Genomic DNA, 10,988 nt, shown 5'->3' with positions numbered 1-10,988 from the left:
GCATTGAGTTAATATCAGAGCCATGCCTGACCAGAAACATTCTATGTCACCAAACAGAGAGATGGCAGTTTTTCCTAACATGGTCTATATTTAATTATCATACATGTAAAATTTGAAATGAGCAAAACATGAATGAAAACATTTTAGGAGATAATGTACCAAAGAAGTCCATATGCTCTCCTTTTCCCCAAAGTGACTGACAACATATCTCCATGATAATTTCTCAGATAAGGTTGGTGATTATACAAGGAAGGCACAATTAACTCAACACTGATGATTCAAGGGTGTATATTTTGTATGCTGCATAAGTGAAGAATAAAAGAAGAGCGCTCAATTTGTTTGTAGAATGAAGCCATCTCCTTCTCTCATGTTTTTCTCAGTAGATGCACCAAGCAGGTCCACGGAAGGGGATAGAAATCACCCCTCTGTGGCCGCGTTTGTTCTCCTGGGACTCTCAGATGATAAAGAGCTGCAGCTCTCATCCTCTTTCCAGTCTTCCTGGGCATCTTCCTGTGACCCTATTATGGAACCTGGGTCTTATCATCCTAATCATAATGGACTCCCAACCTCCACACACCTATGTACTTTTGTTTTCAGTTTCCTATCTTTTATTGACATCTGCTATTCTTCTTCTGTCACCCCAAGGATGCTTTCAGATTTCTTAAAAGTTGAACAAACCATTTCCTTCACAGCCTGTGCCACCCAGTACTTTGTTGGGTCCTGGATGTGTCTGACTGAGTGCTGCCTCTTGGCTGTCATGCCCTATGACAGGTGTGTTGCTATTGGCAGCCCTCTGCAGTACTCATCCATCATGGCCCTCGCCTCTGCCAAAGGATGGTTGCTGGGGCCTTTTGGAGTGGTTTCCTTAGTAGCTTAGTACAAACAGTCCCTTGCTTTCATCTCGACTTCTGTGGGCCAAATATCATCCAGCATTTCTTCTGTGACATACCTCAGATAATTTCCTTGTCTTGCTCCAATTCCTTCATCAGCCAAATGATACTTTTTCTGGTTTCTATTGTTTTTGGGTTTGGTTCTTGGCTTGTTATCTTCTTATGCTGTCTTCATTGCAGTTTCCATTCTGAAAATATCCTCCATCAAAGGTAGTGTCAAGGCGTTCAGTACCTGCTCCTCCCACTTGGTGGGTGTGACACTCTTCTATGCCACAGGCCTCTTTGTGTACCTGCCTCCTAGCTCTAGCCACCCCAAGAAGCAGGACAAGGTGCTGTCCGTGTTCTATGTTATCCTTATCCCCAGGTTAAACCGCTTTATATATAGTCTGAGGAACAAGGAGATCAAAGAGGCCCTCAAGAGAGCAGTGAAGAGGGGCACACATTTTCCTGAGTAAGAGTAATGTTGGAGCTGGTATTATTACCCTTAGAAGGAAGGTAGGTGTAATAATATGTAAGTGACACTTAGTTGGATGCAGGAATAGCTACATAGAGAGATAAGTGAAAGCCAGGCTTCCTTGATGTTTGGTGTCATTACATTTACTTTATGTTTTGAAACTTGCTTTGCTATTTACTTATTTATTTGCTGCAAAGTTATGCAATATTTTACACATTTCAGGTGGACAGCATAATGATCCATTATTTTTAAAGTAGTTATTGCATTTATAGTTATTGTAAAAATACAGGCTCTATCCCTGTGTTGTGCATGGCTCCTTGTAGCTTATGTATTTTATACATAGTAATTTGTGTCTCCCAATCCCGTACCCTAATTCAGCCCCTTTCCCTGTCCCTCTTACCACTGGCAAGCCCTACTTTGCTCCCTATATCTGTGAATTTGTTTCTGTTCCATTCACTAATTTGTTTTATTTTTTATTTTTATTATTTGTTTATTTATTGGCATGCCAAAAGGCTTGCGGGATCTCAGTTCCACGACAAGGGATTAAACCTGGGCCACAGCACTTAAAGCCTGGAATCCTAACCACTAGTGCAGCAGGGAACTCTCTGCTAGTTTCTTTTATTTTTTAGGTTCTGCATATAAGTGGTATAGTACAATATTTTTCCTACTCTCTCTGCCTCATTTCACTTAGCGTAATACCTCCAAGTCTATGCACATTGTAGCACATGGCAAAATTTCATTATTTTTATAGGTGAGTAGAATTCCATTCTGTATATATATACACATAATACATATACATACCTATATATATATCACATATTCTTCATCCATTTGCTGATGGACACTTAGATTGCTTTCATATTTTGGCATTTGTGAATTATGCTGCTATGAACATTGAGGTTCATGTATCTTTTCTAAGAATTGTTCTCATTTTTTTCGGATATATCCTCATGAATGGAATTGCTGGGTTATGGGATAGTTTATATTTAGTTTTTTGAGAACTCTCCATCCTGTTTTCCATGGTGTTTGCTGGTGCCATTATTTTTAGCTGGCACCAAGCACCAGATGATCTGTCTGAGTCAGTGCCACCTATGTTGAATTCAGTTTAAAAATCCTGTTTAGACCCAGGAAGGTAAATTCCTGTTTTGAAAACAGGGTTTCTGATAGATATCATATGTAGAGAAATGATAGGAACCCAGGAAGCCAAACACACTATTCCTTTCTTCACCAATTTTCTTCCTTTGGTTTTAATATGAAGCATTTATTTGCATATTAATACAAATGATATAAAATAATGTATAAGATTAGCTATGTGAAAATAAAAAACAGCTTTAGAATGGACACTTTATAATCTTAATCTCATACAGAGAGTGTGTGTGTGAGAGAGAGATACACAGAATAAGAGAGAAGGAAAGAAAGAAAGAGAGAAATGGAGAGAGAGAGAGAGAGAAGGGGGAGAGATGCAAAGGAAAGGAGATGACAGGAGATGACCTGAATGGAGAGGGACAAAAATTGGTCTAGTTTTATTCCCAAATAACCTTGTCCTCCACATTACTCCTTGAGCCTTTTTTGAAGTGAATTGTGTAAAAGAGATGTGAGAAAGGAATGGTAGAGAGAAAAAGCCCCTTTAAGGTCAAGTGGAGGAGAGATGCTCAGAGGATAGAAGGAAGTCAAAGTCATCACTTACTGGGCATAGGTGGGCCTAGAGCACGCTTCATGGAAGCTTCCCAGAGACCAGGCAGGACCTCAGAAATGAAGGCTGTTGTGTTGTGCAAAGAGTGGTGGGACCAGAGTTGTAGAGCTCTGAGCCCCCCAGGGACTCTGCACCTTAAGTTTGACCAGAGAGTACAAGAGCCACCTGACTGCGATTTCCATGGAGACTCAGAGTCCAACCAAGAGAATTAAAAGAGAATTTTCCAAAAGAGATTTTTTTTTCACATAGGGGTTTATGGATTGTATTTCATACATATCACAGCATTTCTAGTATATTTTATACTTCATATGGTTACATTCCACAGATGTGCTTCTTTTCTAGTAACAGATAACGTTGGCAGGTGAGAAATAGTCCCTTTTACAGTTAGAATTCCTGGGCATATTGAGGTCTGCCATGTTCTTCGTAGTGTTGGTAACAACCCATCTTTCATTTCACACAGTGCGATTTGTGACCAGAAACATGACCTCTATCCCTTGGCCATGGTGCTCAAATTATATCCATTTTGTCTCATATCTTTAAATCTGTCTTGCTTGGCCAAGGAGCCCAAATTCTATGTTTTGGTCTTATGTCTGTAAAACTATGTTAAGAATCTATTTGGTTTAAAGGATTAAACTCTTATAGTTTTTATCAGATGAGTGTATCAATACTAACCTATTAGCAGGAGTTGAATCATGTAAATAACTCATTACTCACATGCCTCCTTCTTTCTATCAGTGAGCTTAGCTATAGTATTTAGATCCAAGCAAGAATGGGATCTCCCCAAAACATCTCTATATCCATGGTAATGGCAGGGTACTTGAGCCCCAATTACAATAAAAAAGAAAAGAAACAAAAAAAGTTTGTGGGGAAGATCTTAATTAGATATTTTTAATGAAGAATTAGTAAAGCAGCATAATGTTTTGGAAAGAACTCCAATTCAGAACAGACAAATTCCACCTGGTATATGGACTATATACTCTGATAATAGCTTAATAAGGGTTCTCAAATTCGGTTTGACTATCAGTCCTATGTTATAGGCAATAATATTGAGGCTAATTTGCTCAGGATCACAGAATCCTCAAGTGGAAGAGATGGTCTTCAAGACAGATTTGCTGATACCAATAGCCATGATTGTAACCACAACAATTTGTGGCCCTCTCATGAATAGTTTGATTATGTTCCTTATTGCCTTGATTTCTCACTTTAAAAAGCCAATCAATTAAGTAATTAATTGGCTGCATTGGGTCATGTTGCTGCATGCGGACTCCCTCCAGTTGTGGCGAGCGGGGGACACTCCCCACTGCAGTACACGGGCTCCTCACTATGGTGGCCTCTCCTGTTGTGGAGCATGGGCTGTAGGTGCACGGGCCTCAGCAGTTGTGGCATGTGGGCTCAATGGTTGTGGCTCACGGGCTCTAGAGCACAGGCTCAGTAGTTGTGGTGCATGGGCCCAGCCTCTCTGTGGCCTGTGGGATCCTCCCATAGCAGGGCTCAAACTCATGTCCCCCGCATTGGCAGGCGAACTCTCCACCAGTGCACCACCAGGGAAGTCCCTTGATTTCCTCACTTTATGGAAACAATGCCGTGTCTGCCTCATAGGGCTGCTGTGATGATTGATGTAGGTCAGGTATTTAAGAAGGTGTATGTATGTATATATCACAAATGAATGTGCTTTGCAAACTGGGTGTGTCCACATATCAAATTTATTGTATTGTAGCTATTACCAGCCAGCTGTATCATCTTGGACAAATCTCTTAGTTCCACTGGCTTGAGGTCCTCACCTGGAAATTGAAGGTATTGGTCTAGGTGATCACCATATCCCTTCCAGCTCAAATGACTCTAAGTTTATTAAGGGAAAAGCTATAATTATGAGATCTTGATAGGATCATGGGGATGTGGGAAATTGAACCTGAAGGGACATGTCAAACTGGTGCATGAAATTAACAAGGACAAAAACTCCATGACAACCTTGACTCCAGAGAGCAAGCACCTGGAGAGATTTCACCCCCTAATTGTCTTTTTCTTCCTTCACCTCTGCCCTTAGTAACGCATTTAAGAGGATCCCCAGTGTGGCCATTTCTCTGGCTGTGTATGGACAGCCAATTTCGTGGCCACAGTTTCCATCCTGAAGTGCAATAGTCCCACCTGGAAAATTTGTTTCCAAAAGAAATACGCAGTTTCCACCCTTGTAAGAACGCTGTCTTCCTGGGAACCTGGTCAAGGTGAGAGGGCAAGATTTATAGAGAACAGTGGATTCTCTGCTATCTCTATAGCCATATGATTGTTTTAGTCAGATTTTTGTGGAGCAAGGTGTGTGGTCCCCAGTCTCTCCCACTCTTCCCCTCGTCCCTCTCCCTCATTTCCACACCACCTCCCCCTCCTTAGGGCTCTTCCTGCACTTTTCTTTTTCTGACCTTTAGTGAAAACATTAATCTGTAACCTAAGATTTCAGATATGACTCTGGTGTGTGGGATGAATGTTGAGTTCTATTTCTGCAGTTTCATAAAGATGTAATCTTGAATTCTGTTGCCTTTTGAGGTTTTCACCTTTAAAATGGGGGCTAAGGGATGATTTAGATTCAAATAACTTGTGTGTAAAGCCTAACATAAAGTAAAATTAAATGAATGGTGAATTAACATGAATAATTACCTGAATTTCAGGAGAATAAACTATGATCAAAATATGTTTGTCTATGTTTCTCATCTTTCTTCATCCCAAGGACTCTTTTAATTGAATTTATTCCCTTGAGAATTGGTTTGCATATAATAATAACTAATTTGATTTCCATTTCAATGTATAGCTTTGCTTCATAAATTCTTAATAGCAAAGCCAAGCTGGTTACTAATAATGATTTGACAAAGTGCTCATGCTCAGTTCCACTGCTCTTTTGAAATACTTCAAGTAGCTCTCCACGGTCATCCTTGGAGACGCTGGGTGTCTGGAGACTCGGGGGTGGATGACACATTTATCAGAGATGCTCCCCTCCAAGCACAAGTAGTGTTGGTATAGCTGTTCCTTTTAAACTTCCTCTACTTACCTTGTTCTTCTTCGTCCAGCAACATTTCTGGCTTTCGTAACCTGAATTTGTGCCCTGCACAACCTCACAAATGACCATGTCCTTAGTTGGTCAGATTTGGAAAAGGTTTTGATAAGCTCTTGATGTCATTCAGTCTCTGCAACAACACTATGAGTGGCAAATCTTATTAGCCCTATGTATAAATGCGGCAACTGTGGCACAGAAAGGTTAAAATCTTGTTAAGGGTCACACAGCTGGTAGGTGATGTCAGCAAAGCCTGAAAGTCTATCCTCTGTTATTCCCTTTGTGTCATTTTCTGTCTCCATCATTTCCCCTCTCTTTCCTCCCCCTCTCTTTTCCTCCCTTTCTCTGTTCTAACTGCTAAGGATCATGAATACGTTGTTCTTATTGTAAATAAAAGAGTTGCAGAAAATTTAAAAGCACAGACACATAAAAAGAGGAAAATGAAAATTGTATCACTCATTATTTTTGTCATTTGTAATGGGTACACAGGTTTTGTGGTGTGTGTGTGTGTGTGTGTGAGAGAGAGACAGGGAGAGAGAGAGACAGAGAGAGAATGAGAGAGACTGAGAGAGAGAAATTATATAATTTTTCCTTCCAGAAATGTTAGAACTGTTTTGTGCACTCACCAGCACTATATATGTGTGCCCATCTCTTATTGACATGCTTTTATATTAAAAGTATTACCACATTGCCTTTTGAATATTTTCTATGTTCCCCATTTCATCAAGTGTATTTCAAAATTAGTTCATATAACTGGGTTTTTCAGCCATAACCAAGCTTCAAATTGTTATATCATATTTTTCTCTTACAGTGTCTGGTTTATTGTTATACTTCAGAAAACTTATGTTTCATCCCAAGGTTATACAAATGCATATCTATTCATTTCCCTAATGTTTTAAACTTATAGTAAGCCTGGTGTCCCAGAACATTTATGGATGACTTTTCCATCAATTTGAAATAACTAAACTTGTCATGTATTAAATTCTTACCAATGTTTAAATTTGCACTAAAATTTCTATTTGTCCTTTTGACATATCCCCGTCTCTAGAAGGATGATGAAATATCAATGTTTATAGTGTTTATAAATATCTGAAAGTTCAAGTGCTTTCAAATTATTTTTTTCTGAATTTTTTTGGTTGTTATTATTAACTTCCTTTTTCATCTCAAGAGAAGACAGCTTAGTTATGAAGCCTAGCCAATAGGTGCTATCTATTAAATCTGTTAGTGAGCTCTGACATACTGACTGCATCAACCAAATAGAGGAAATATATCTTTGTGGTAGATTGCTTTTGAAATATTTACTGGACTCTTTCTCCACATCATGGCTCATCTGAGTAGCTTGATGCTGGCTGTCATTTGACCCAAGTGTATTGACCTCAAGCCAATTATTTTCAAAAATAGTTTATGTAGTAGGTATCTTCAAACCTGGCCCCAGGTGGTTTGACTTTCCTTTAAATGAGGTTTAGGGGCAGTGGCCTAGAAGTAAAGATGCCTGACCATCTAGAGAGCCAATGATGTCTCAGGAATTTCCTCAAATTAATGCATAAACCCCTGGCACCCCAGCATTACTATCCAAGGGTACAGCTGTCATTCATGGTTACCTCTAAGCAATCAGTGAGAGCAATAGCCAACAGCTATTGAACAATTACTCAATCTGTGTTGAGAATTTGCATAGATTTCCCCACAGAACCCTCCCATTAACCTTATAGTTCAAGGCTCTTGTTGTCCTTACTTTGTTTCAAGTAAATCTTACCTAATGCATTTCAGCCACTGGGACACATTCATAGAGTGAGAGGGTATCAGAACTAAAACTTATTTTGTCCATTTTGTTGAGATATAACTGACATATAACATTGTATAAGTTTAAGGTATACAACATATTGATCTGATATATGTATATGCTGCAAAATGATGACCATTATAAGATGAGTTAATATTCATCACCTGGGGTAGATACACTTGATTAAAATGAATCAAAATGATTACCACCATAAGATTTGGAAACATCCATCACTTTTCACAGACACAGTTTTCTTCCTTGTTATGAGATCCTTTGAGATCCACTCTCTTAGCAACTTTCAAATATACAGTTGGTATTGTTAACCAATGTCATCATGTTGTACATTACACCCCCAGATCTTATTTATCTTCTACCTGGAAGTTTATACCTTTTGACCATCCTCACCCAATCCTCCCATCCTCTAACCCACCTCTGTTCATCACAATCTGAATTTCAAATGATACTTTTTTAGATTCCACACACAGGGAAATAATGCAGTATTTGTCTTTCTCTTTGTGACTGATGTCACTTAGCATAATGCCCTCAACATCTATCCAGGCAGTTGCAAATGCAAAGATTTCCTTCTTTTCATGCTTGAATATTTCATGTATATATATGTATGTGTATATGTGTATATATATATACAGACACACACACAAATTTCTTTATCCCTTCATCTTTCAGTGGACATTCATGTTGTTTCCATATCTTGGCTATTATAAGTAATGCTGCAGTGAACATGAGGGTGCAGATACTCTTTGGGACACTGATTTTATTTCCTTTGGAAATATACTCAGAAGTGGAATTTCTGGATCATTTGTATTTTTTTTCCTTTGTTTTGTTTTGTTTTTCCTGTATAAAGGGGGACCCCAATATCACGGTATAGGTAAGGGGAGAACAAAGAACATACCCCATGGGGGCAGGAGAAGGTTAAGCGTCAAAAGGAGGGGTGGGAGAAGAATGTCATTAAGGCAGCAAAATATTTTGTAAAAGGTAGGAGCAGGCATCTCTAGAGCCTCAGAGATGAAGGCAGAGGTCTCCTTCTCAGTGACAGGCTCTCCACACAAGTGTTCAAGGGAAGGGAAATGGGTTCTCTTCTCTTGGTTCTGTTGCAACCATTCTGTTCTTTCTGTCTTATGTAGATAAGAGTGCTGCTGGGCTCAGAAAGCAGAGATTCGCTTGTGTGGGTTAAAAGTCAGCATCTCCAGCCAGAGCTGTGCTCCAAACTCCTCCAAGTTAGGTACCACTGACTGCACTGGGCGGGGCCTTGTGGGGTAAAAGGCTCCTGGGGTAGGGACACCACTTGGGGCTAGTCATCCCCTGGCGGCAGTATGATCATGTCAAAGATTTTGCCTAATTGGTCAGCTTCAGAGTTCCGCAGAAGAGATGCTTTCCACAACACATCTGTATGAAGATACAGCTGTTGCTTCACATCTACAAGTATTGCACACATAGATGGCAAAAGAACTTCTGGAGCACGGTACCAGAGTGTAACAACCACAGGTGTAAGTGCCATCTGGTAGCTGTAGATTCTGGCCAGGCCAAAGGCAGTCAGCTTGGCTGTCCCACCACGTGTCACCAGCATGATCTCTGGGTTCAGGTCTTTGTGTACAATGCAGTTGGCATGAAGGAAATCTAGGCCTCTTAGAAACTGGCCCATTAGATCCTTGATGGTCTCCTCTGGCAAGCCTGGTGTGGATGCCTGGTCCAGATATGTCCTTAGGTCTTGGTCCACATGTTCAAACACCAGGGTCACTCCTGGTCAGTTCCGGTTGTGGCTTAGATGTCCATCAGCCGGACAACATTGGGATGCTCAATAGTAAAGCTACCTCACAAACTGTGCTGATGGACAGGTCCCTTCCAGCACCTCCTCCCCTGGGGACTCACACTCTTGAGGGCCACAAAGTGGCCACTATGTGCATCATGGGCCTTGTAAACTCTCCTATAGGCACCAACACCAAACTCAGCCATCGGCTCCTATGGAGCGGAAACCATTCTCAGACCAGAGGAGACCCTACAAGCACAGAGACTCCTACCACCGAAATTCCTTCTGCAGTTTTGATGGTATTAGCATCGCCCTGTGCCTGGAGCTTCGGGGAGTGGCATGTTGCCTGGGCCCCGGAGCCGGTTCCTGCAGTGTCATACACTCGAGCCCTGTCTGGGGCAGCTGGACTCTATGGGCCAACCATAGACCTGTAGTTTTATTTCTGATTGTTTGAGCAATCTCCACTGTGTTTTCCATAGTGGCTGTGCCCATTTACATTACAGCAATGTACAAGATTTCCTTTTCTCCACACCCTCACCAGCATTTGTTATCTCTTATCTTTTTCATCACAGCCATTATGACAACTATGAGTTGATATTCTCATTGTGGCGTTGTTTTATAGTTCTCTGGCAGTTAGTGATGTTAAGCACATTTTCATGTACCTATTGGTTGTTGGGATGTCTTTGTTTTTGGAAAGTATCTCTTCAGATCCTATGCCAAGTTTTTTTTTCTAAGTTCTTTATTGGAATATAATTTCTTTACACTGTTGTGCCAGCTTTTGAGGTACATCAAAGTAAATTAGCTGTATTTATACATATATCCCCATATCCCCTCCCTCCCACATCTTCCTCCCACCCTCCCCATCCTGGCCTTCTAAATCATCACCAATCATCGAGTTGATCTCCCTGTGTCATGCAGCAGCTTCACACTAGCTATCTATTTTACATTTGGTAGTGTATATATGTCAATGTTACTCTCTCACTTCATCCCAGCTTCCGCTTCACCCCCTCCCACCTTGTGTCCTCAAGTTCGTTCTCTGCATTTGCATCCTTATTCTTGCCCTGTCACTGGGTTTATCAGTACCATTTTATTAGATTCCATACATTTGATTTAGCATACAATATTTGTTTTTCTCTTTCTGGCTTACTTCGCCCTGTATGACAGTCTCTAGGTCTATCCACCTTATTACATATACCTGCGTTTCATTCCTTTTTATGGCTGAGTAATATTCCATTGTATATATGTGCCACATCTTCTTTATCTATTCATCAGTTGACGAGCATTTAGGTTGCCTCCATATCCTGGCTACTGTAAATAGTGCTGCAATGAACATTGTGGTACCTGTTTCTATTTGGATTATGGTTTT

The 10,988-nt window shown here is 40.4% G+C and overlaps 2 pseudogenes; one reads left to right on the top strand and one right to left on the bottom strand.

The window, feature by feature from the left end:
- The first annotated feature begins 346 nt into the window (after positions 1 to 346).
- LOC130848710 (olfactory receptor 1440-like) lies at positions 347 to 1,345 on the top strand (annotated as a pseudogene).
- Positions 1,346 to 5,045: 3,700 nt separating this feature from the next.
- On the bottom strand, positions 5,046 to 10,198 carry LOC130848709 (cyclin-dependent kinase 4-like; annotated as a pseudogene).
- Between the last annotated feature and the right edge of the window lie 790 nt (positions 10,199 to 10,988).

The sequence above is a fragment of the Hippopotamus amphibius genome, chromosome 3, assembly GCF_030028045.1.
Source record: "Hippopotamus amphibius kiboko isolate mHipAmp2 chromosome 3, mHipAmp2.hap2, whole genome shotgun sequence".
Taxonomy (NCBI): Eukaryota; Metazoa; Chordata; class Mammalia; order Artiodactyla; family Hippopotamidae; genus Hippopotamus; species Hippopotamus amphibius.
This window is presented reverse-complemented; position numbering and strand designations above follow the sequence as displayed.